General features: G+C 38.1%; 1 pseudogene; it reads right to left on the bottom strand.

The window, feature by feature from the left end:
• Positions 1 to 15,219: 15,219 nt before the first annotated feature.
• Positions 15,220 to 16,245, bottom strand: LOC107142565 (annotated as a pseudogene).
• Between the last annotated feature and the right edge of the window lie 6,733 nt (positions 16,246 to 22,978).

Genomic DNA, 22,978 nt, shown 5'->3' with positions numbered 1-22,978 from the left:
AATCTCAGTGTAGTTTTCATTTGCATTTATTTAATTGCTAGAGATGTTGAACAGTTTTTTTTTTTCATATATTTGTTGATTGATCGCATTTCTTCTTCTGTAAAGTATCTGTCCAGTAACCTTTGCCCATTTATCGATTGGGTTATTTGTGTTTTTCCTGTTAAGTTTTTTGAGTTCTTTATATATCCTGGAGATCAATGCTTTATCTGAGGCGCATGTGGCAAAGATTTTCTCCTATTCTGTAGGCTCTCTCTTCACACTCCTGATTGTTTCCTTTGCTGTGAAGAAGCTTTTTGGTTTGATACCATCCTGTTTATTAATTCCCGATTTTACTTCTTGTGCTTTAGAAGTCTTTTTGGGGAAGTCAATTCCTAGGCTGACAGGATGGAAAGTTGGGCCTACATTTCTTCTAGTAGACACAGGGTCTCTGGGACACCACATATTTAAACCCATAGCATCCATCTAAAGAAAAACATTTTGTCACTTGGAGTACAAGAGAGTGGTCTAGACTGGAGGTATAAATTTGGGAATTGACACTAGTTAGATGATATTGAAAGTTGAAAATTGGGGGAGTGAATGGCTTAGAGGTGTATGAGAGGAGGAACAGGAATATTCTGTGAAGAAGTGACCTTCTAGCAAAGATATAAAGGATGAGCAAATTAGCTGGGTGGAGAATTCAAGGAAGAACCCTCTTTCTTCAATGGCACCAGTCAGAGGTGTTCCAAGGAGGGGCAGTCTAATCGCAGAGATTGTAGGTGCTGGAGAGGGTACTTGGGGTAAGAAGGTAGCTTTCTTTTAACAGTTTTATGAACTTTGAAATACAACATTAAAGTAAGTGGCAGTCTAGACTGTATCCTGAGGGTTCCTAAAGTCTGATTTAAGAATGAGGTGTGGTTTTGATCATGGAAAATGACTTTGATACTTGTATGTTGGATAAGCAGAGAACTCAGGGCAGTTGTTACCAATTGGCAAGAGCGTATATGGTCTTCCTCAGCGGGAGCAGAAGCATCCTGGGAACTTCCTGTGTGCTCTTCTTGGTAGGTGTCAGTGCTGAGTAGTCAGGTAGTCAGGCCTGGGGTTGGATCCTAGGCTGCCACCTAGCAGCTGTGTAACTTTAGGCAGTTTGTCTAAATATTTTGTGCTTCAGTTTCTTTCTTAGAAAAACAAGCCTGGGCTGGGGCTGTGGCTCAGCGGTAGAGCACTTGTGAAGCACTGGGTTCAATCCTCAGCACCACAGAAAAATGAATAAATAAAATAAAGATATTGTGTCCATCTACAACTAAAACAAATATTTTAAAAAAGAAAAACAAGCATCAAGCTAGTGTTGCCAGGAGGAGCAAATGGAGATATGGTAAGTTACTCAAAGTGCTTAGAACACAGTGGGACTTTGATAAATAGTAGGTATTGCTCTTTTTACTGGTGTGAATCACCATGGGCTTAGTTTTTGAGATGGAGCGTCCAGAAGCAGTCAGATATATTTCTGGTTGCGAAAAGCATATCAGGTTGGACAATAAAATGCCTATTTGCCATTTGTCACAGTTGAATCCAGACTCTCAAAGAGTGAGACTGAAAAACAATAGCACAGATTTATCAAGCACTTAGTACAAGGGAAGCACTTGCACGTGTATCGTCTTCCTCAATCTTTACCCTCCTGTGGGGAAAGTAGAATTTACCTATTTTACAGATCAGGAAACTGAGGCTTGGAGTCTCATCTGAGGGTATGAAGATAGCGAGTGGGCAGGTCCGGAATTTGAAAGAAGTTGTCATCTTTCAAGTCCTAACCAATATCCTCCTAGCATAGAACCTATTAATTTTTAGCAGATTATATGTCAAAATGTACTGCCCTTAACTGAAACCTTTAACGTAAGAATCCACTTTTGAGGAACAAGAAAACAGAATCTGCATGAGCATATGCCTGTATTGCAAGTGCTAATTTGGACACTTCCCTCCCTCCCTCCCTCTCTAGCTTGCTTTCTCCTTTCTAGCAATCTGCCTTGCTTTCTAGTATTCTTTCTTTTTCCCCTTCCATTCCCTTTCTTTTAATTTTTTCCTTGAGATAACAAGGTAGTTATGTTTTCATATTGACTCTGATAAAGACTTTAAAACTTAGGCAGTTCTCATGTATCCACCTGGACGTCTAAAGAGAGCCAAACCCCTACAACAGACACATGAACCCCGCTGACGACACACTGTCTGGCTGCCCCATTAACCAGTCCCATGACGGTTGGAGAAGCTGAGCCAGATTGTTCCTTCTCTGCTCCACTTAAGTACACAGCTCAGTCATTCTTACACTTTGGGGGCATTGCATAGTAGCAATAGGATCTCCTTTAATATCTTTATATTCCGGAAATATTGGCTTTATATTCTGGAAAAATTGGCTTGGTATATAGCTCTGTTGGACATTTCTGTTATTTTTTTTTGCAAATGTTATTAGCTCCCTCTGTAGCCTAAAGCCGCATCTTCCAGGCGTTTCTGGAAACTGCCATAAACTAGGCTCTGCTGATGTCACTGGCATGGAGGAGTGTTCTGTTGTGTGCACAGTATCTAGCCATTTCTCTTTATGACACTCCCCATGCTTGAGCCATAGGAAGCTCACAGAGGCACGACTTTTTTTTTTTTTTTTGGTAGAACATTGTGGTGTTCTAATGTGAAGATAAAATATCGCTTTGTTTATTGACCATGAGATTAGAAATTCTGGGTAGATACTTATCGGTGAACTCTGTGCATTCTCCAGACAAGTTTCCAAGAAACAGCTCTGGGGCAAAAGGGAGCATTATTACTCTGTTCGCATTTTTCTTCTAGAATTACGTGTTTTTTTGGTCCAAAAAGGCCACGTTTTGGAGTGCATCCAAATCACTGTGTGCATGTTCCTTTCTTGACCACAATTCCTCCAACACAAATCAAATTTAGAAGCTTCCTATAGTTCCAGATGGTCAGAATCTGAATATATCTAATTACCATTTCCCACTAGAATTAATGCCAACCAGGGACTGAGCTTCTGCCCAAATGACATCTACTCTCTTCCTCGTAAGCTCTGATTCCTGCATCCTGCTTACTGCCAATTACTAAAATGAAAATGTTCAGTTGGTTTACAGGATTCCTGTCTTCATTTATTTTATAGAATTCACAGGATGGAGAGGAATAGATTCCTTTGATTTAAATTGTTCAAAATGGATCAAGGAACTTTTAAATAGACAATATCTATTATTGCTGAGGTTACTCGCTTTTATTCCTCTTATGAGTGAAGGTGGGTTTGAGTACAGTTCTGTACATATAATAACTCCCCTTCACATTTATTTGGCATGTACTGTTAACTATCATGGGAAATACAAAAATGAACAGTATTTAATTTTATTCTCTAGGACTTATGGTTCCAGAGTGAAGCTGATATTTAAAAAAAAACATATATAATACTACCAGTCTGTGTCACTACAATTTAAACAATGCTTTTCGGGAAAAAGATTAAGATCAATGGCGGACAAAAGATTCTCTCTGTAACTTGAAAGTGCTTTTTCTTCTTGTAGAATTACAAATAATTCAAATAAACTATTTTAGGGTACTAGAAGCAAAAAAAAAAAAAATCCATAGCCTGGGACAGAATATCATACGTTTTACTAGAATTGAAAATAAAATACTCGGGGGAAGCAAGAATCGCAAAATGAATTCTCCCTGGGGGAATTTGAGAGGCCTTTGTAGAACAACACTGTTGGAGCTGGTTGGATGGATGAGAAGGGAGGCAATCCCCATAGGCAGAAAGCACAACACTTATGGGGAAATGAGATAGCAGGGTTTGAACTTGGACAGACAACACTTTAGTGAGTGAAAGCAAGAGATGGCAAAGTTAATGGGTGGCTAAGTGCAATACCTTCAGAATCAGGCAAAGGAGTTTAGGTTTTATTCCTCAGGGCAGTATTTCCCTAATTCTGATCTTGAAGTGTTGGTTCCCTGAGATGTACCAAGTATGAAATCTACATTCTTGAAGATTCACCATGGATGTTAGAATATTAAAAGCTCTGAGAATTGCTACTGCAAAGATTCTTGCTTTACTTCACTGAATGCAACATTTCCCAAAGGATTTGACCACAGATTTTTTAAAAAAGAAAATAATCATATGGAAGAAAGTACGTTGGTTTTACACAAAGGAGGCAGTTATGTAGTGTAAGTCTGTGCTAGGCACTGCTTCATGTGTTGTGGGTATTTGCTCATTTGATCCTTACAGCACTTTGTAAAGTAGGTACTGTTGTCATCCTGATTCACTTGTGGAAGTTCAGGTACCAGGAGGTTCAAGAAACATATCCCGAGTTACAAGTTAATCAGTACAGTAGTCCCCTTCATTTTCTGGTTTTGCTTTCTGAAGTTTCACTTACTTGAAGTCAACCAATGATCTAAAAATAATAAATGGAAAATTTCAGAAATAAACAATTTGTTTTAAATTGTGCACCATTTTGAGGGGTATGATGGTATCCTGCACCATCCCACTCTGTCCTGCCTGGTATGTGCATCACTGACTTTATCCAATGGATCCACCCTGTATGTACTATACACCTGTTAGTCACTTAGTAGCTATTTTGGTTATTAGACCAACTGTCATGTGTCATAGTGCTTTTGTTCAAGTAACCCTAATTGTACTTAATAGTGACCTCATCAAAGTGCAATGGCAGCAATGATAGCACTTTGAATATGCCCCCCCCCCACACACACAATAAAGTGCTTTCTTTAAGTGACAAGGTGAATGTTGTTGATGTATATGTAGGGTTTGGTACTACCTGTAATTCCACTGGGGATCTTAGAACATATCTCCTATGGATAAGAGGGAATGGTAATAGTAACTTTGGGATTTAAACCCAGAATCTAACTGCAGACTCCATGTTTTTAATCAGTATAATACACAGCTCTTCCAACACTGTGAGATTAGTGGGGAGCTACTGAAGATTTTTGAACAGCAGAGTGACAAGGTCATCATTAGTCTGAAGGAAGATAAGGCTGATGGTTTTGCAAGGGCTTAGAGAATAAATAGGTTAAATATATTTAGGGGCTTATTTTTTTATTTTACTGTTAAAAATTTTAAACACACAGAAAAGTTGAAAGAATAATTATAAAGAACAGAGAGCAAAAAAGATTACTCACTGGAAAATTACCTACGGAGGATCCCTAACTTCAGGTGGTTTTCCTTGTATTTTGATAAGGGTCTGGTATACCTTGCTTTGTATTTGTGAACTCCAAGAAGGCAGGTTAATTTTATTTTAAAATAGGCTTAAGCCATAACAACGACAACAACATCAAACAAAATAACCACAACAAAAATAGCTGGCTGATAAATTTAGTGCCAAATGCAATCCACATACCCTATGTCAGTGTTTGGCTAGATTTCACTGATTTATATTATTGATGTTTGTTTATATTAACAAGAATGATTTATACTTTTTGGATATTGAACAACGTTTTGAGCATTTTTGTATACATGTTGTACACATTAGTAGTGGAAATAAAGGGGAATTCATGGTTAATTTTATTCAAAAATTTGGACCAGAATCATCACCTTCTTTTGAATTTTGCTGTAGTTAAACAGCCTGGCTGGATTCAATATTTTGGGCTTTTAGTTCAAATTAGGCCCCTCATAAGTGTGAGCACAGCTAGGGTCCATTACCCATCAAAATGAATCAGGGTTGCTTAGAGAAATGGCAGACCCCAGGTCGGGGTGAGGAAGAGTTTGAGTTTAACCTGGAATATCTTATTAACTAGAAACTAAGAATCCCCCTAAATGATAATGAATCTCTGTCAACACAAAACCTCAGGAACTGACTTGAAAGGGATCCTATGAACCAAATTCGGAATAATTTGAGATTCAAAAATAATAGTAATGATAACAAAATATAACAAATATTCAAATTCCTAGAGTCCATAGTGATATGAGGAAGAGAGAGGAAGGAGAAACAGAAGGAGAGCAAAGAAAAACTTTTCTTTAAAGCAGAACTGTACCTTATAAATGCAAAAGGAATGACAGAATGGGAAAATCTCTGTTTTGCAAACTCCCGGGGGTAACAGTTGATTTAGGTGAGGAGCACCTCCAAGCTAAAACCATGAAGTCCAAGATTGTTGAGCGACAGATTATTTACACGAAGATTCACTCCACATATCACATATTAATTGCAATGGGACAAAATAAGCCTTTACAATGGAGAGATCCAGTAGTTGTCCTTGTTCCCAGTGGTCCAGAGTGGCAGGGTCACAGCAGGTTGGCCTGATTTGCCTCCAGCTGTGATGCAGGGGGCACACAGGGCACTGAGGTGGGGTTCTTGCAAGAAATGTTTTGCAAACTAATCACGAGGAAACTGTCATACAAATCTAGAATGTCAAATTTTCTGCAGGACGAGTGGCCTGGATTCATCAAAGGACAGTGTCATGAAGATCAGAGGGTGACATAGGAGACTAGAGAAAAAGAACACACAATCTAACATGTGATTTTGGTCAGATCTTCAATTTAAAAAAAAGCTGTAAAAGACAAATTTTCTTGTGGGGGTGGGGGGAGACAAATGGGATAATTTGACAAATGGTTTAGATGTTGGTTGCTGTTATTAAATTGATTTTTAGTGGCAGGTAATGATGTTGGGTCGTGTGGGAGAATGTCCTTGTTTATGAGAGATACATATTTAGGGATGAAGTGTTGTGTTGTTCAGCTTTCTGTCACTGTAACGAAATTCCTGAGATAATCAACTTGGAAGAAAGATTCATTTTGGCTTATGGTTTTAGAAGCTTCTTGGTCAGTTGACCATATTGCTTTGGGTCTGTGTCAGAACATGATGGCAGGTAGTGCCTGGGTGACAAAGCTGCTCACTTCCTGGTGGCCAGGAAGTGAAGAGAAAGAGGAAAGGAGTAGGATTCCAATATACCCCTAAGGACCCATCTGTACAGACCCAACTGTCTGGTGAAGGCTTGCTTCCTGGCTCATAGATAGCACATTTTTGCTGTGTCCTCATGAGTAGGAGGTGTGAGGGGTCTCACTTTTTAAAAATTGTATCTGCTGGGGTTCATAATTTTATTATTTATTTATTTATGTGGTGCTAAGAATCGAAACCAGTGCCTCACATGTGCTAGGCAAGAGCTGTACTGTTGAGCTACAACCCCAGCCTCAGATTTTTTTTTTTTGAAATTAATGACACTGATCCTATTGAAGAGGGTTTCACTACCATGATTCTTATGACTTAGATGAGGTGTCCCCCCAAAAGCTCATGTGGTGAGACAATGCAACAAATTTAAGGGTGAAAGGATGGGTTATGAAAGTCTTAACCTATTCGGTGCAGTAATCCTCTGATAGGAATTAATGGGGTGGTCACTGTAGGCAGGTAGGGTGTGGCTGGAGGAGGTGGGTCATTGTGGGTCTGCCTTTGGGGTGTATATTCTGTCTGTGGTGGGGAGAGTCTCTCAATCTCTGTCTCCTAGTGCCACATCCTGTGCCGCACTCTTGTGCCATGATGTTCTGTCTCACCTTAGGCCCAGAGCAATGGAGTCAGCCATCTATGGACTGAGACCTCTGAAATGTGAGTCCTAAATAAATTTTTCCTCCTCTAAAATAGTTCTTGTCAGGTCTTTTAGTCACAGCAATGAAAAAACTGACAAAAACCACAATCTAATCCCCTCTCAAAGGCCTTATACCTTAATACCATCACCTTGGAGGTTAGGATTTCAACATATGAAGTGTTGGGGGAACACAAATGTTAGTTCATATCAGTTTTTGTGTCCAGAGAAAGGGCAGGTGCAACAAGATTATTAATAGTTGGTGTATATAAGCAAGGGGTATAGCAATGTTCATTGTATTCTTCTTTAATTTTTTTGAACTTTGAACTTTTTCAAAATAAAAAAAAATCACTTATGATAGTCTTTGAGAGATAATATTTTTTTTTCAGTTACTTTTCCTTTTTGGTACTGGGGATTGAACTCAGTGGTGCTTTGCCACTGAGCTACATCTCCAGACCTTTTTTAAAATTTTGAGATAGGGTCTTGCTAAGTTGCTGAGGTTGGCTTAAGCTTGTCATTCTCCTGCCTCAGCCTTTGGAGCCGCTGGGGATTACAGGTGAGCATCACTGTTCACTTTTGATCCCTCTTGTCCCCTTGTTTAGTTGTCATTTCATGAAGTGAAAAGTTCTGCTTTGTTTGACCTGTTAGTTTTGTCTGTTGTGTGGTGTTCGTCGTTGAGGACTTTAGACTTACCCTATTTCCCAGCAGGTGACCAGAATGTTGCAGAGACTAGTGAGCTTAGATTTATAGGATACATTTTCTTTTGGCAACATTCTTTGATTAATATGTGAAGTGACAGCAAGGGACCTTGAGAAGGTCTCGGTTCTTGTTATTCCCTGCAGCTGTAAGAGTTGGTTGTAGAAGGCCAGGGAAGAAATGCAGTAAATACATGGCACATTCCTTATGGTTCAGGGGAAGGCCTGAAATATCTGTGGAATGAGTAGGAGAGAATTACCTAGAGACTTTTTACATGCACATCTGTTAAAACCATCATGTCAGATCATTTTATAGCATTTTGTCCTCTCCTGTTGACAGATTTTGGTGGCTGTGACATGGTAGTTACACATTTTGAACTACTTGCACGGGGTATTCTTATGTACTTTCCACATAAGCAAAGATGGTAGAGAGAAAAGAAAGGAGGGTTTACTTTCTTACCAATTTTATTTCTCCATAGATAAGATGTAACTTGAGTTACAACTTTAGTTATCACATACCTTTTGACAAAGGGGTAAATAAATAGCAGAATTTAACAAAATAGTTGTTCGGAGAAGAAGGTGTGGCACAATGAAATTTTTTGCTAAATGAAGTTTTTATACTAAAATCATAGCTAGAAATAAGGGCTAAATTTAAATTGGGTATTTGCTGTGTGCTTTCATTTAATGCAATAACTTGCGTGGAATTACTACTATTCAAGAATACTTTAATGACTCCATCTTCATATTTTTATTTCAATAAAGGGAGAATGCTTCAATTATATTTTACTGATTTTAATAAGTATTGGGGGGATTACGTCTGATAAGGGTCTCTGGTTTCCAGTTTCTCTTCTAAGAGTGACGACACAGCAGATTAAAGATTTATGATGGGTTGGAGGAGGTAGGAGATACAGGTTGTATCCAATGTCACTGAACAAATATGCCTGGAGCACCCACTGTGTACCAGGCACTGTGCCAACATAGATAAAGACACAAGAGATGGCATTACACAAAGTCTATTTGGTGACTGTCAGTGACCCAACCATATATTTGGAGGAGTTTGGCTGTATCCTGCTGTGATGGTCTTCATGGACAGACATCACTACCCTCTTTTTATATCAAGTCCATGGACAGAAGAACTCTAACCAATCCCTTCTCAGACTATTTCACTTTTGCCTTATACAATTTATTGGGGAAATGAGTTCCCATATGTTTAGTCAAGTTGTTCCAGAACTACTGCCTTTCTGGCTCACTTTTAGTATTTTGGGATTTGGTGGCTGTGTTTATGGTCAACAAATGCCTGTTCTTCATGACTTTTGTGTATTCTGCAGCACACACACCACTGCAACCATTCTGTCCTTCAGATGTGAAAGTCTTTGCCTTCTTAGTCCATCATAATACTTCAATTTATGTGAGAGGGGTTCACAGTTCTGATTATTCTTAGCTTTCTTCCCTGTTTTTACATTTCCATGAGGAAGTAAGTGAGAAAAACTTTTCTTTCCCTTAAATAAAGGTATGTAAGTATTTAGAATTACCCTTGCAAAGTTCTAGATTGGTCACTGAAGGCTAATGCACGGCTCATGAAGACTGGCTAGAGTGATCACTTCTGATTACAGAGCTCTGGCTATTCCAGATTTTGCTTTCCTGTGGGATTTGATATCATTGATCATTTTAATTTCAATACCATTGGTCATTTTTAATTTCAATACCATTAATCATTTTAGTTTTTTGTATCAGCCATGCACAGAAAGTCCTGATGGGATAGTATGCAAACTGCATTCTCATTAAATTCGTTCTCCTCCTGTTGTCAACAACACAAGGACAGTTGAATATTCCCAATCACTCCATCTACATAGTATGTCTATTATGTGAATGTGGCTTATCTTGAAGAAGTTAGGCTTTATTTTGAGCCATTCAGACCAGGATAGACTTAGGCAATTATTGAAGCATTCATTCTTGCCAACCATGTTTTACATCTATTTTGCCTTCTGACTTCCTCCTTCAAATCTTTATTTCATGCTGACAATGTTGTAATAGAGTTATATGTGAAATTTAAAAAATTATTTTCCATATTAGCATATATTAATTTTTATGCTACTTTCTATTTTTTCACTGTCATTTAAATAGAGTTAATCCATTCAATAAATACTTAATTAGCAAATGATAATTTCTATAGCTAAATGATAATTTCTATTTCTTCACATATTCATGATAATTTTCTTAGGTCAGATTCTTATGGAATTAAATTATACATGGCACTTAGACAATTTCATTATCAGACAAGAGCTTGGTAAATACTTTATGTATTAACTAGTATAATATTTTTACTATTATTATTATATTATCCCGTGACTCTATGACCCATATTATGTTGATGCAGGTAACTAGTTTATTTATTGTTACTGCCATATAGTATTCCACTATAGATACATGCCATAATGGATTTATCCATTTTAATGCTGATGGACTCTTGGACTGTTCCAGATTTTAGCTATTATGAACATTATTGGTAAGAATATTTCTGTACAGATCTCATTGCACAAGAATAAGAGTTGCTTTAGATTTTTAGGATATATTAGTAAGAGTAGAATCTCTAGGTCATAGGATATATTCACATTCAAATTTATTTGGTAATGATTTTCTAAAGTAATTATACCAGTTTATCCCCTGACTAGAATGTGTAAGCATTGCTCCATGTCCTTACCAACACTTGGTATTGTTTTACCAATTTCCATGGTGTGAAATACTATCTCTTCTTGGTCTTAATTTCATTTCTTTGATTATGAGTGTGGTTGATTCCTATGAGTTGTTTACATGCTCCAGATATTAATCTTTACTTGGTTATTATAATGGGCTCCATGTTTATGTCCTCCTAAAATTAACATGTTGAAACTCAAACCCCAGTGGGGTGGTATCAGGAGGTGGGACCTTTGGGTGGTTAATTCAGTTGGGTGAGGTCCTGACAGTGGCGCTTCCACGGTGGATTAGTGTCTTTATAAGAGAAGAAACAGACTAAAGCTTGCTTTCTCTGCTAACCAATGAGAAGAAAACTGTTGCCAAGTAGAAAATGTCCTCACCAGTCACAGGATCTGCCCGCACATTGATCTTGAGCTCCTCAGTTTCTACCACTGTGAGAAATAAATGTTTGTTATTTAAGCCACCCCGTCGATAATATAGTGTCACAGCAGCCCAAGCTGACTAAGACAGCTCCTCATGTTACCATTGTCCTTTCCTAGTTTGTGGCTTGCTTTTCGTATTGTTTTTATTATCCCTGGATGAAGAGGAGTTCTTAATTTCAATGTGGTTGAATTTATCAATCTTTTCCTTTATGGTGGGCATGATGGTCAGTTTTGTGAGTTGATGTGACAAGGCGATGGGGAGCCCAGACATTTAGTTGAAGATGTGTTGGTGAGGGTTTTTCTGAATGAGATTAACATTTGAACCTGTAGAAGGAACAACAGTGGGCCTCATCCAGTCAGATGAGTAATTGATTAGAACTAAAAATCTGACCCTCATCTTAATAGATGGGAGTACTTCTGTCTGGCTGCTTTGAGTGGGACATTGATTCTTCTTACCTTTGGACTTTCAGTTCTGAGCCAGAGTTCACCAAATGTATATGTGGGGGAATTTATTAGGAAATTAATCCCTATGATCATAAAAGTTGAAAAGTTCCACCACACATGGGCTCCTTCTGAGGTCCACCCATATGCTGGAGAGATAGGAACTTAGTCTAAGAAGCCAGAAGCAGCAAAAATCAAGGATACTGACAGCGTAGATTTCATTCTGAGGTCAATGACTTGCAAACTTTCAGAGGGACACTGGTGCAAGTCTCAGAGCCTAAGGATTGAAGAACTTGGAGTCTGATGTCCAAGTGCAGCAATAGCTATAGAAAATGTGCCCATTAAAGGAGTGAGAACTGCGGGGCGGGAGGTGGTCCTTTGTTTCCTGTTTTGTCTGTGTCTCCCAATCCATTGGTTGATGTCCACTCACACTGAGGGTGGATCTTCCCCACTTAGTTTGTTGACCACATGCCAGTCTTCTCTGGAAACTCCTTCACTGACACACCCAGGAGTGTGTTTTACCAATTCTCTAGGTATCCCTCAGTTCAGTTGCCTTGACACCCCAAATTAACCACCACACATGGGCTCCTTCTGAGTCTCTGGCCGGCCAGAATTCAGACTGGAGCTCTACCATCTGCTTTCCTCATTCTCAAGCCTCTGGACTTGGACTGGAACTATAATATATATATAGTTATATATATACTATCTGCTCTGTGGGTCTCCAGTCTGGAGACTGCAGACCTTAGGTCTTGTCAGCTTTCATAATCATGTCAGTCAATTCCTTACAGAGAATTTCTGTATAAACATATATCTTATTCATTGTGTTTCCCTGGAGAGTCCGAATACAGTTAGCCTTTGTTTTGTTTTGTTGGAGAAATAATTTGCTCTTCTAAGGTCCCATGCACAGTTTCTATATTATCTTCTAAAAGTTTTGTTTTTCAAACAAGATATTCTAATCTACCTTGAATACGTTTTTAATATACTGGGAAGTACACATGCCATTTCATTCTCTCTCATGTGATAACCAATTAATCTAAAGCATTTAATGGAAAGTCCATCTGTGTCTATGTAAAATTCATGTTTTTTTTACAAATTAAGTTTAATATTCCTTTAACTTGGTCAGTTTGCCTATCCTCACATGGTTTTAATTATTAAAGTTTTATGATAGAACTTGATATCTGGTAGAGCAAATTGCCTACCTTCTTGTTATTTTCAGAGATTTTTTTGGGCTCTTTCTGGTCTATTTAAGGTAAATTTCAGAATCTAGATGTTCAATTCCATGGAAAACCTGTGGAGGTTTGAATCAATATTACATAAACTCTACAAGTAAATTTAGGTAAAATTTAATTCCATAGAATATTGAATATTCTTATTCAAGAACATTATATAGCTCCCTATTTATTTAGGTTTTCTTTTATATCTTTCAATAAAATTTCCTAATTTATTAAATAAAAAGTATATGTATGTTTTGTAAGATTTGTTTCCAGGGACTTGATACTTTATTTTGTAGTTGTAGATTGCAGAATTAAAAATTATACTATTTAATTTGTTGTTGCTAGACTATTAAATTGATTACATTTTAATTACATTTTCAATATGACTTTCTGCCCAGAAATATTGCTAAACTTTCTTAAAATTCTAATAATTTATTCATGATTCTTTTGATTTTTCTCATGTTATCTATATGGCAGTATTTTTTTTGTTATTTTTCAACCAAAGATGTCTTCTTTTTTCTTTTTTTGATGACAAAAGTATTTGTTTATTGTAGGCATATATATTTAAAACAAAGTAGAAAAATGAAAGAGGAAAACAAACCTTTCAAGTTTTTTATTACATCATGGCAAATATTTTTGCATTTTTAAAAACAATATTGGATTCATCCTGAACATAGTATTTAGTAATCAACTTTGTTCAGTTCATATTATGTGTGTTTTCCATGTTACTAAATATTTCTCAAGCATATTATTTTAGAAGTTAAGATTCCATTATAGGGGCATGATTTACATGATTTAAATAGTTTATTTTATTGCCAAACATTTAGATTATTTTCTAATTTAAAACAAGGAGGTTGGGGTGAATACCCATTCTTGGAGTTCAGTCATTTTACTTGTTTATTCAAATTCTCTGCAGAGTACCAGGCACATGCAGACAGGAGAGATTCTCAGTTCTGAGATATTCATATTTAGGAAATCAGTGGCTGAGCCCCTAGGGATCTTCATAGGAAACTCCTCCTCCTCTAAAAATTACCATTGGAAGAAGATGTAAAAAGTGCAAATGAGGAAAGTGGAACCCATGACTGTCCTAGTCTCTTTCCCTGGGGCCCAGGTCTGGGTGTACCCAAGAAGCTCAAGTTAAGGTAGCAAACACTTATGGGCAACATAAGTCCCCAAATTGCTTAGGCTGAATTAAAATAACATTAATTAAAATAATTCTTGTAGAATCCGTAGGTCTGTGTTTTTTTTCCTATTGGCCAATGCCTGGATCTCAATTTCATTATCTGTCAAACATTGAAATCAAGTGAGTTTGATATTCTACCTCCCTTGCTTAGTGTGGTGGGTAATGGGAACACAGAAGCAGGGCTCCTATTCCCTTCCTGACCCTAAGTTTACCAAGGAGAGTAACAAAAGGTCCCAGCTGGATATATCCTAGAAACATTTATTACAAAATGCAGTTGAGTTTCTAATCTGGGTAAATGACATAACAGAGGTTTTATAGCTGTCTGGGGAATATTCTGTCTTGTAAGACTTTGGTAAGTCATGGTCACCTGTCTCCTTACTGTGACCATTCCCTCTCCTTGATACCACAGGTGGTTTTATGAGCTGAAAAAGCCCTCCTGAATTCCCTTAGACTAGGGTGGGAAGAATTTTTAAAAAGTGCATACTCAGATGTAAAACTCAATACTCTAAAATCCTCCCAGTAGGAGCTAGAAAGTCTCTGCTTCACGTATCTGCAGGAATTTGTAGTTGGTTTTTCTGGAACCAGCCAGAGTGGTGGAAAGTTGCTCCTTCAGGGATCTGAACAGAACTCTGATTTTTTGCTTCTATGCCCTCTGATTCTCAGAAGCACAGCTGGGCTGAACATGGTCTAAAACTTAAAGGAACAAATACTTTTGAGAGTTTCTCTGAGTGTGGATGCCCCAAACCAAACCAAACCAAACCAAACCAAATTTTTAGCAAGCTGCACAGTAAGTATAGGCACAAGTACTAGGAAATTGCAGGAAAGATTGGGTGTGCCCAAGTCAGGAAGCACAGGTTCCAATATCAACTCTGCCAAGAATATCTTGTATAGTCTTGGGCCTCTATTTCCCCATCTATAGCAGATATCAGGAGGACTATAAAACTATCCCTATGATTTTCAATTGTTTTCCAGTCTACTCTCTCCAAGAGAGAAGTGGTGTTGCCCTCCACTATCAAACCGGTTCATGTGGGGTGTTATCAGTCTGTTCTGTTGCTTCAGGCCTGGGCACTGTCTGGGGAGTGCATACAGTAGTACTTGTTCACCACATGCCTATGCTTGTTGTACTTGACCATGCAGCCCCATTGAAATTTGCTGTTACAGCTGCCCTTGGCTTCGGTCTTCCTCTCTTCCACCTGTAGCTCACACTCAGTGCACAGGTGCCCACAGCTGTGTTGCTCCTACTTGAATGTATTGCGGCTGGTCTGCAGGCACTTTCGACCCTTTGTGTCATAGATGCCCAGGCTGGAACTGCAGGTATGGTAGTCTGGAGATTTCTCTAAAATGATTATCTTAGCTTCTGTGCTAGGAGGAAGAGCCTCAGTGGGAGCTCAGCAACCCTCCGCATTGTTCCCAGCCCTTAGCTGCTGCTTATCCTTCTCAATTTTCAGTGCCTGGTCGTGCTTGTCCTTTAGGTAGTCTCCCATCTCCCAGCAGTGAGCCAGCTGCAGCCAGCATGTCTGGATGCTGCAGCTCTCTGAGATATCATGGCATTTGCAGATTCTTTTCACAGTGGCTCTTACTGCCTGCCAGCCGGCCCTGTTGTGGAGACTCATCAGGGCTTTGGCATCCTTCCCCTTCTCCAGATTGTTCACAAATAGTTTGAAGATCCTTTCCCCAAATTCCACATTGTCACTGCAGCCTCGCTAGATCCAGTTATGGCCTCCTGTTTTTCTGTTTTTGACTCATCACAGTCACAGTTTTCAAAGTCACCCATGCTACAGTATTTAGTGATGGTGTACATGACTCAGGCAGAGCTGATGGCATGAATGAAGGAAATCTCTCTGTTGGCACTTCTCAGCCTGTTGTGGGTGGTGAGCTGGAGAGTGTTTTCAGAGCAGTTCCAATGATAACAACAACAAAAAAGGAACTTACACTGCTCAATGCCACTCTGGGTGCCCAAGCCCACATTGGTAGTAGGGGTGAGATGGGGAGGCAGAGGCACCAAACGTGGCACAATATATGCTCATGGCCACCCACAGCACAAAAAGGTGCCTATGGCCCTGCCTACCCCCAGGGACCATGTCCAGGTTAGGGTCAAGTGCAGAGAAGTGAGCTCAACCTGGGACTTCTAATTTTATTTGTACTTTACTGTATTTTCCACTCCAGTAAAATAATGAGTAGGAATGATGAGAACTGTAACTCTTAGCTTTGCCTGATCTTAAATAAAATGTTTCCAACATTTCAACATAGATTTTAGGATTTTTGGAGTTTTATAAAATTAGTTTTGGCTGGCCATGGTGGCTCATGCTTGTAATCCCAGTGGCTCAGGAGACTGAGGCAGGAGGATCACAAGTTCAAAGCCAGCCTCAGCAACTTGGTGAACCCTAAGTAACTTAGTGAGACCCTATCTCAAAACAAAAAATAAAAAGAGCTAAGGATGGGAATCAGTGATTAAGTACCCCTGGGTTCAATCCCTGGTACTAAAAATTAAATAAAATAATAAAATAAAATTAGTTAAAAATTTCTTCTGATTATAGCATCAAAATGACTGCAGTTCTTTCATACTTCTTCCGCAAACAGGTGGGGCTTATTTCTCCTACCTGGAAAGTTGAGTTGGACTGTGACTGTTTGACCAATAGAATACCATAAAGGTGACGTTAGCTAGTTCTAAGCTTTGCCCTTAAGAGACTGGAAGGTTCCAGTATGGGTATTGGAGCCTGAGATGCCATTAGAAATCTAACTATCTTGTTTGAAGTACCAAATGGAAAGAAGAGGGGTGCAGCTGAGCTCAGCCCTAAAGCCATCCCTGCCAAGTGAGTGAATCTGTTTTTGTACTCTGCAGCTCAACTTAGTGACACCATCAACTAGAATCCACTGAGTGACTTCAGTCAGTGCCATGCAGAATAAAAGGTGAGTTCTACCTGAATTCTTGACTTATAAAAATGTGAGATGTAATCACATGGTTGTTTTTTTAAAGCCATCAATTTTGAGGGGAATTTATACAGGAGTAAATAGCTGGAATAGAATATGGTCATGGGGATTATTAGGTCTACCATTATAAAAAGAACTTAAAACATTACCTGTGCAACTGGGCAGTGGGTAAAAGCAGAAAAGAGTCTCCATAAAACTGTTAGTGAAGCTGGAAAGATCTTAAGAAGACTATTGTGAGTGAGGGCTTGAAGGACATGAGAAAAATATTAGGGAGTTTGTCACATACGGATGGAAAGTTGGTTCGCACTGTCATCTGTTATAACTAGAAATAGAAACAGTAGCCAATAAACTCTTAAGTCTTCTTAAGGAGATTTCCATGAAGAATATAAAAAGTGCAAACTTGCTTTTCTTTGCCTATAATAAAGAAATAGAAGAGAGAGGTAAGCCAAGGAAAGAACTGTTAATAATTTAAATATGTTTGGATGGGTTTCATAAATCCTCTCTAATAAACAATAGAACAAATAGCATTGTCCCAAGAGCAGTCTCACACAGAAACCAAGATAGAGATGAGCATGTCTTAAAAAGATTGTGGGTGTTTGGATTGGTGATGGATTTCACTCCCCTCACCCCAGTTCCCCTCACCCCTGTTACACTTTAAAGATATGGTCCACTGCCTTCTAGCTCCCATAATTTCTTGTGATAAATCAGCAGTAATTGGAAGTGATATTTCTCTGCATTTGGAATATTGTTTTTCTCCACAAATGTTCAAGATTTCCTCTTGGTCTTTGGTTTTTCCAACATTTGGCTATTATTAGATATCTAGTATGTTATTTTTCACAGGTGGCCTGATTAGATTTTGTTGATCTTCTTTATCTGTAAATTTATATCTCCTATCAAATGGGAAATTTTTCTTTAAATTTTTCCTCTCCATGTTTCTTTTCTCTCTTTTTGTGAATATAATTATAAGGTATGTTAGACCTTTTGATAATGTCCCACAAGTCCTTGAGGCTCTGGTTCAATTTCTATTTATAATCATTTTTCATTTCTATTTATCATATTGGATGATATCTATTGACTTATCTTAAGACCATTGACTTCCTAACATTTTCATGATTCTCTTCACACCATCATAAGACTAACTTAATTCAGATATTAAAATATCAGTTCAGCTATATAATTTCCATTTGCTTTCTTTTACATTTTCTATTTTTAACTGAGATTTACTATGTTTTATTCCATACATTTTCTTTTACTTTGTTGAGCATAGTTAGAGTAGTTGCTTAATGTTAGAATTCTTATTTCTGGATTCCATGTCTCAGGATTGATGTTCACTGATTATCTTTTCCCTTGATAATGATTCACATTTTCCTGTTTTTTTTTAAATATTTCAAGTAATTTTGGATTATATTCTAAATTTATAAACATTATGATGTGAAGATTGTTGATTTTCTTATAGTCCTTTGAACAATGTTGATGTTTTCCTTTTATTAGGCAATTAATTTGGTCAAACTAATAGGGCATACTGTGGTTTTTGAAATAAGATAAAATATCATTTTACTTTTTTCCAGACTTAGCTGGACTTTCACAGACTTCCTTGAGTATATATGAATCAAGGAGCAGCAATATATTTGGACAGAATTTATACACTCAGAATTCAGGGCTCCTCTTCTTCAGCTTTCTTCTCTTTTGTCTTTCCACTTCACTTTCTAGTGTCTCTTTTCCCCTCAAATCTTTATTTTGGTTCTCATGTTGTGTATCATGTATACTTTCATGGTTTCAGCTGCTTTAAGATTGCAGCCTATTCACAGGCAGAAAGCCAAATAAGTTGATATTTTCACTCCATTCTGGTCCTTTGAGGTCGTCCTCCACAATATTCCTGCTTCTGTTCACTCTTCAATGCCTTCAGGTCATTGTTATTTTTGTGTTTTCTCAGGATGTCTGCAGGATAGGCAATTGATTAACAGTTTATTCCATTATTCTGAGAGTAGAAGTTCCTAAAACTTTTTCTTTTTTTTAAGCTATGGCTTTTCTGCTAGTTATTCAATGTAGCAGTAAATTTAATTATTATTTTACTATGTTTTTATTAGTACAATATAATTAAACATAATAGTTGGATTAATTATAACATATTCATATATGCAAACATAACACAATTTGCTCCATTTGCAGTTGCCAATTTTAATTTCCATCTTTTTTTCTTCACTTCAAGACATTCCGTTTGGTTCAACTTGTGAATCTATCTTTTTCTTGATAACATTTTTTATGACTTAGTATGTTTTTTAACCAAATTATTATTTAATTAATCAAAAAGTATTTAAATATAGCCAAACGTGAAAAAATGATTAATAAAAAATCGAGACTAAAGCATAAACAAAGTTGTGGAAAAAGATGATAATTTTTGAAAGAAAAACTCAAAGACATTTAACTGGACAGAATTCTGCATTATTAGCTGGCTTTAGTTTCCTGGAGAGTTTGCAAAAATGTCTTTTGGAGAAATTAGTGAAAAAGTCTTTGGGAATGGGTCTCACCAAAATCTGGCATTTGGTAGAAATGTGGTATGAGTCAGGTACTGGTCATCTAGTGAGAATATAGTTGAGGATTTGGGTTTCTCTGAATTCCCTCTTTCAAGTTCACATTGGCTAACCTTCAGCTCTCAGAAGTGGCTCAAAGCTGAGCATTTTTGTGGGTTGAAATGAGTTTTGTCAGCTGAATCAACATCTTAGCATGAAGGGCAGCATAAAACTTTCATCAGGACATGGTCCAGGCAAGTCAAAGTCAGACCAAAATTGGTCAGGCTCACCTGATTATTGTCAATGCTGGACTAATGCAAATGGAAAGTACAAATAATGCGTGGTAAAGGCCTGTTCTGGTTTGTACATGAGGTGTCTCCCCAAAGCTCCTGTGTTGATGCAGGAATATGAAATGATTGTGAGAGCTGTAGTCTAATCTAGTCTATCCTAGTTTGAATTACTGGGGAGCAATCGTAGACAGGTGGGGCATAGCTGGAGGAAGTGGGTCATGGTAGGGGGCACAAACTCTGGAAGGCTGCATCTTCCCCCCTCCCTCTCTCTTTGCTTCCTGTGCCATGAGCTGAGCAGATTTCCTCTTCTGAGCCCTTCCTCCATGATGTGCTGCCTCACCTTGGGCCTAGAGCAGTGGAGTTGGCCATCTATGGACTGAGACCTCCCCTTCAGCCCCAAATAAACTTTTTCACTTCTAAGTTGTTCTTGTCAGGTATTTTGGTCACAGTGATGCAAAAGCTGACTAAAATAATAACAAATTAGAGAGAAACTGTCTTGTTAGTGAACTCACAATCCAGCCTTCAACATTTCTGTCTTTAAAGCTAGTGTGGACAGGTTACCTTTAGAATGGTGACTAGATATTATCCTGGGAATATTCTTTAATTCTCATTTCCGTTGCATCTTGTTTCTGGAAAATCGCTTCAGGTTTAGATCCCAAGCCTACTACTAGTGTTCAAAATTTCTTCTATCATATTATACTATTGAAGAGCTCTCTTTTTAGTCTCTGAAAAACCCTTTTTATAAGATCTCTTTTCTTAGCTTTCAGAGGATATCAGTGGTAAGTTTTCAACTTTGAAATTTTATTCTTCTTGCAGCCTCTTAGTGTACCTCTTCTGTACACGTAGTGTTATAAGTACTCATGCTAACTTATCAAAATAGAAAGATCTCTAAAAGTAATGCATAAGTTGCATTTATAACCTGTCAATTGGCTGGAAAAGTACAGTTTATGAGAGTAGGAACTGAAGTAAGACCAGAGAAATAAAACATAAATACTGGAAGAAATCTAAGGGGTTTGTAGTCTAGCTCTCATCAGTCAATTTCTACATTTGTCCTGAGATAGGAAGGGGTTACTTTTACAGCATAAATTCTGCTATGATGATTTATTTCCATATAGGGTGTAAAATGGAATAAAAAGAATGTAAAGAGTAAGCCCATGGGGAAAATAATAGACTCTGATAAAGATGAAAAGAAACAGAGAAATGGTCCCATAACCAAAGCTGGACTAATGCAAATGGCAAATGCCAAATTCAAATAGAGTATGGTAAATGCCAAATGCAAATAAAGTATTATTAAGACTGAGAGGAGCACACATCACTTCTGGTTGGAGTGATTAGAAAAGGCACAATGACAGTTTATCCACAAAAGAAGACGTGAACATGTCCAATGCACATGTGGAAAGATTTTGACATTAATAATGAGTTAAAATGAGTTGCCATTTCCATCTATCAACATGTCAACTATTTTACCAGATAAAGAAAATACCATGTTGGTAAGAGTGTAGAAGAATAGCTAGTTTCATTTATGGGTGGTAAAGTTTTATTTTTTTATAGGCTTTTGGAAGGAAAATTTGGCATCAAACTCTTAAAACCAGTTTCATTCTTTAGTCTCATAACTTCTGAGAGTTCGTTGTAGGGATTGAGCTGGAATGCAAGCAAACATTTGTATCTATGAGTATTTACTGTGGGTTTCTATATATAATGACAAAATGTTTAAAATAACTTGAGGGACTAGATTAACAAATTATAGTATGTACACATGACAGAAGAACCTTCAGTCTTTAAAAATGTAAATTACAGAATTTTTACAATAACCTAATACATGCATTTCCAAAAACCCTGTGTTTTACAATGTCATTCACTAAAATAAGAGGACTTAGGAAACAGCAGTGGGGTAGACTGTTCTAAACCGATGGCATCAGGGGGGATCATCTTGGATGTAGAAACTATACAACCTTTTTCCAGGGAGAATTTGTTACAATTGATCAAACAAATAAAAAAAAGTACTTGAAAAAGTAAAAAAAGAACACTAGCTAGTTCAAACAGAGTAACAGAAGGACATGTCTTCCATCGTAGATTTTGGGAAAAAGCAAAAAAAAAAAAATGAGATTTTTGGAAACTAGAAGGAGCTAAGTGAAGCTGGTACCGGTAACCTCTGAGTGTGAGTGTTGCCTCACTTGTGATGGTACTCCAGGAGCTCAGAGGAGATGTCGCAGGGAGGACACAGCTGCAGAGCTCTGAGGGAGTAGGCTGAAGTTCCTGTTATGGATGCTGAAGAAATTGAAGATGGAACCCCGCTGTACCGGTCAGAGTGAAGGGCTGTTACTCAGGCAATGCAGATAGGAACAGGGGGCAAGCAGAATGGCAGAGACGCTTACCCTTCCCAGCCTTTCTCTCTCCCTTTATGCCCACCATCAGCACCTCAGAGGGAGCCAGCTGACAAGCAAGAAACACGGCTTGCATAGTTTTAGCTCCAATATCACAGAGCAGAGTAGAGAAGGGCAGTGTGGTCAGCGAAATTCTAAGAGGGCCTCGGAGGGTCTCTGTTCTTGGTGCACATTTTGTATACAACTCTCACCCTCGAGTGTGCATGGAACCTGTGAGTACAAGGGGATAGTATCTTCCTCCATCAGATGACATTGCATGGCACACAATGCTGAGAGAGGCTTCCCTTACCACTGTATAAGACTGGGATATAGCCAACTAGAGAGGAGCTAGAAGTCAGGCATTGCTCCTGTTGCCCGGGAGAAGGCAAGTACCTCCATCCTGAACTGCCCACAGGAGTCACATACTGCAGAACTGTAGGAAGTTTGTAGGAGCTGAGGGGTCCTCCACCAACAGCTAGTAATAAAACAGGGACAACAGCCCCACAACCGCAACCTGCCACTTGCCTGAATGAACTTGGAAGAGGACTCTGAGCTCCAGTGAGAACCACGGTGTCTCTGACACCAAGATTGCAACCCTCTAAGCCCCTGGACAGAGGATTCACCTAACCTCTGTCCAAACTCCTGACCTTTGGAAAATGTGAAATAATAAATTATATATATATATATATATATATATATATATATATATATATATATATA

Source organism: Marmota marmota, unplaced genomic scaffold (assembly GCF_001458135.2).
Source record: "Marmota marmota marmota unplaced genomic scaffold, marMar, whole genome shotgun sequence".
In the NCBI taxonomy this organism is placed as follows: Eukaryota; Metazoa; Chordata; class Mammalia; order Rodentia; family Sciuridae; genus Marmota; species Marmota marmota.
This window is presented reverse-complemented; position numbering and strand designations above follow the sequence as displayed.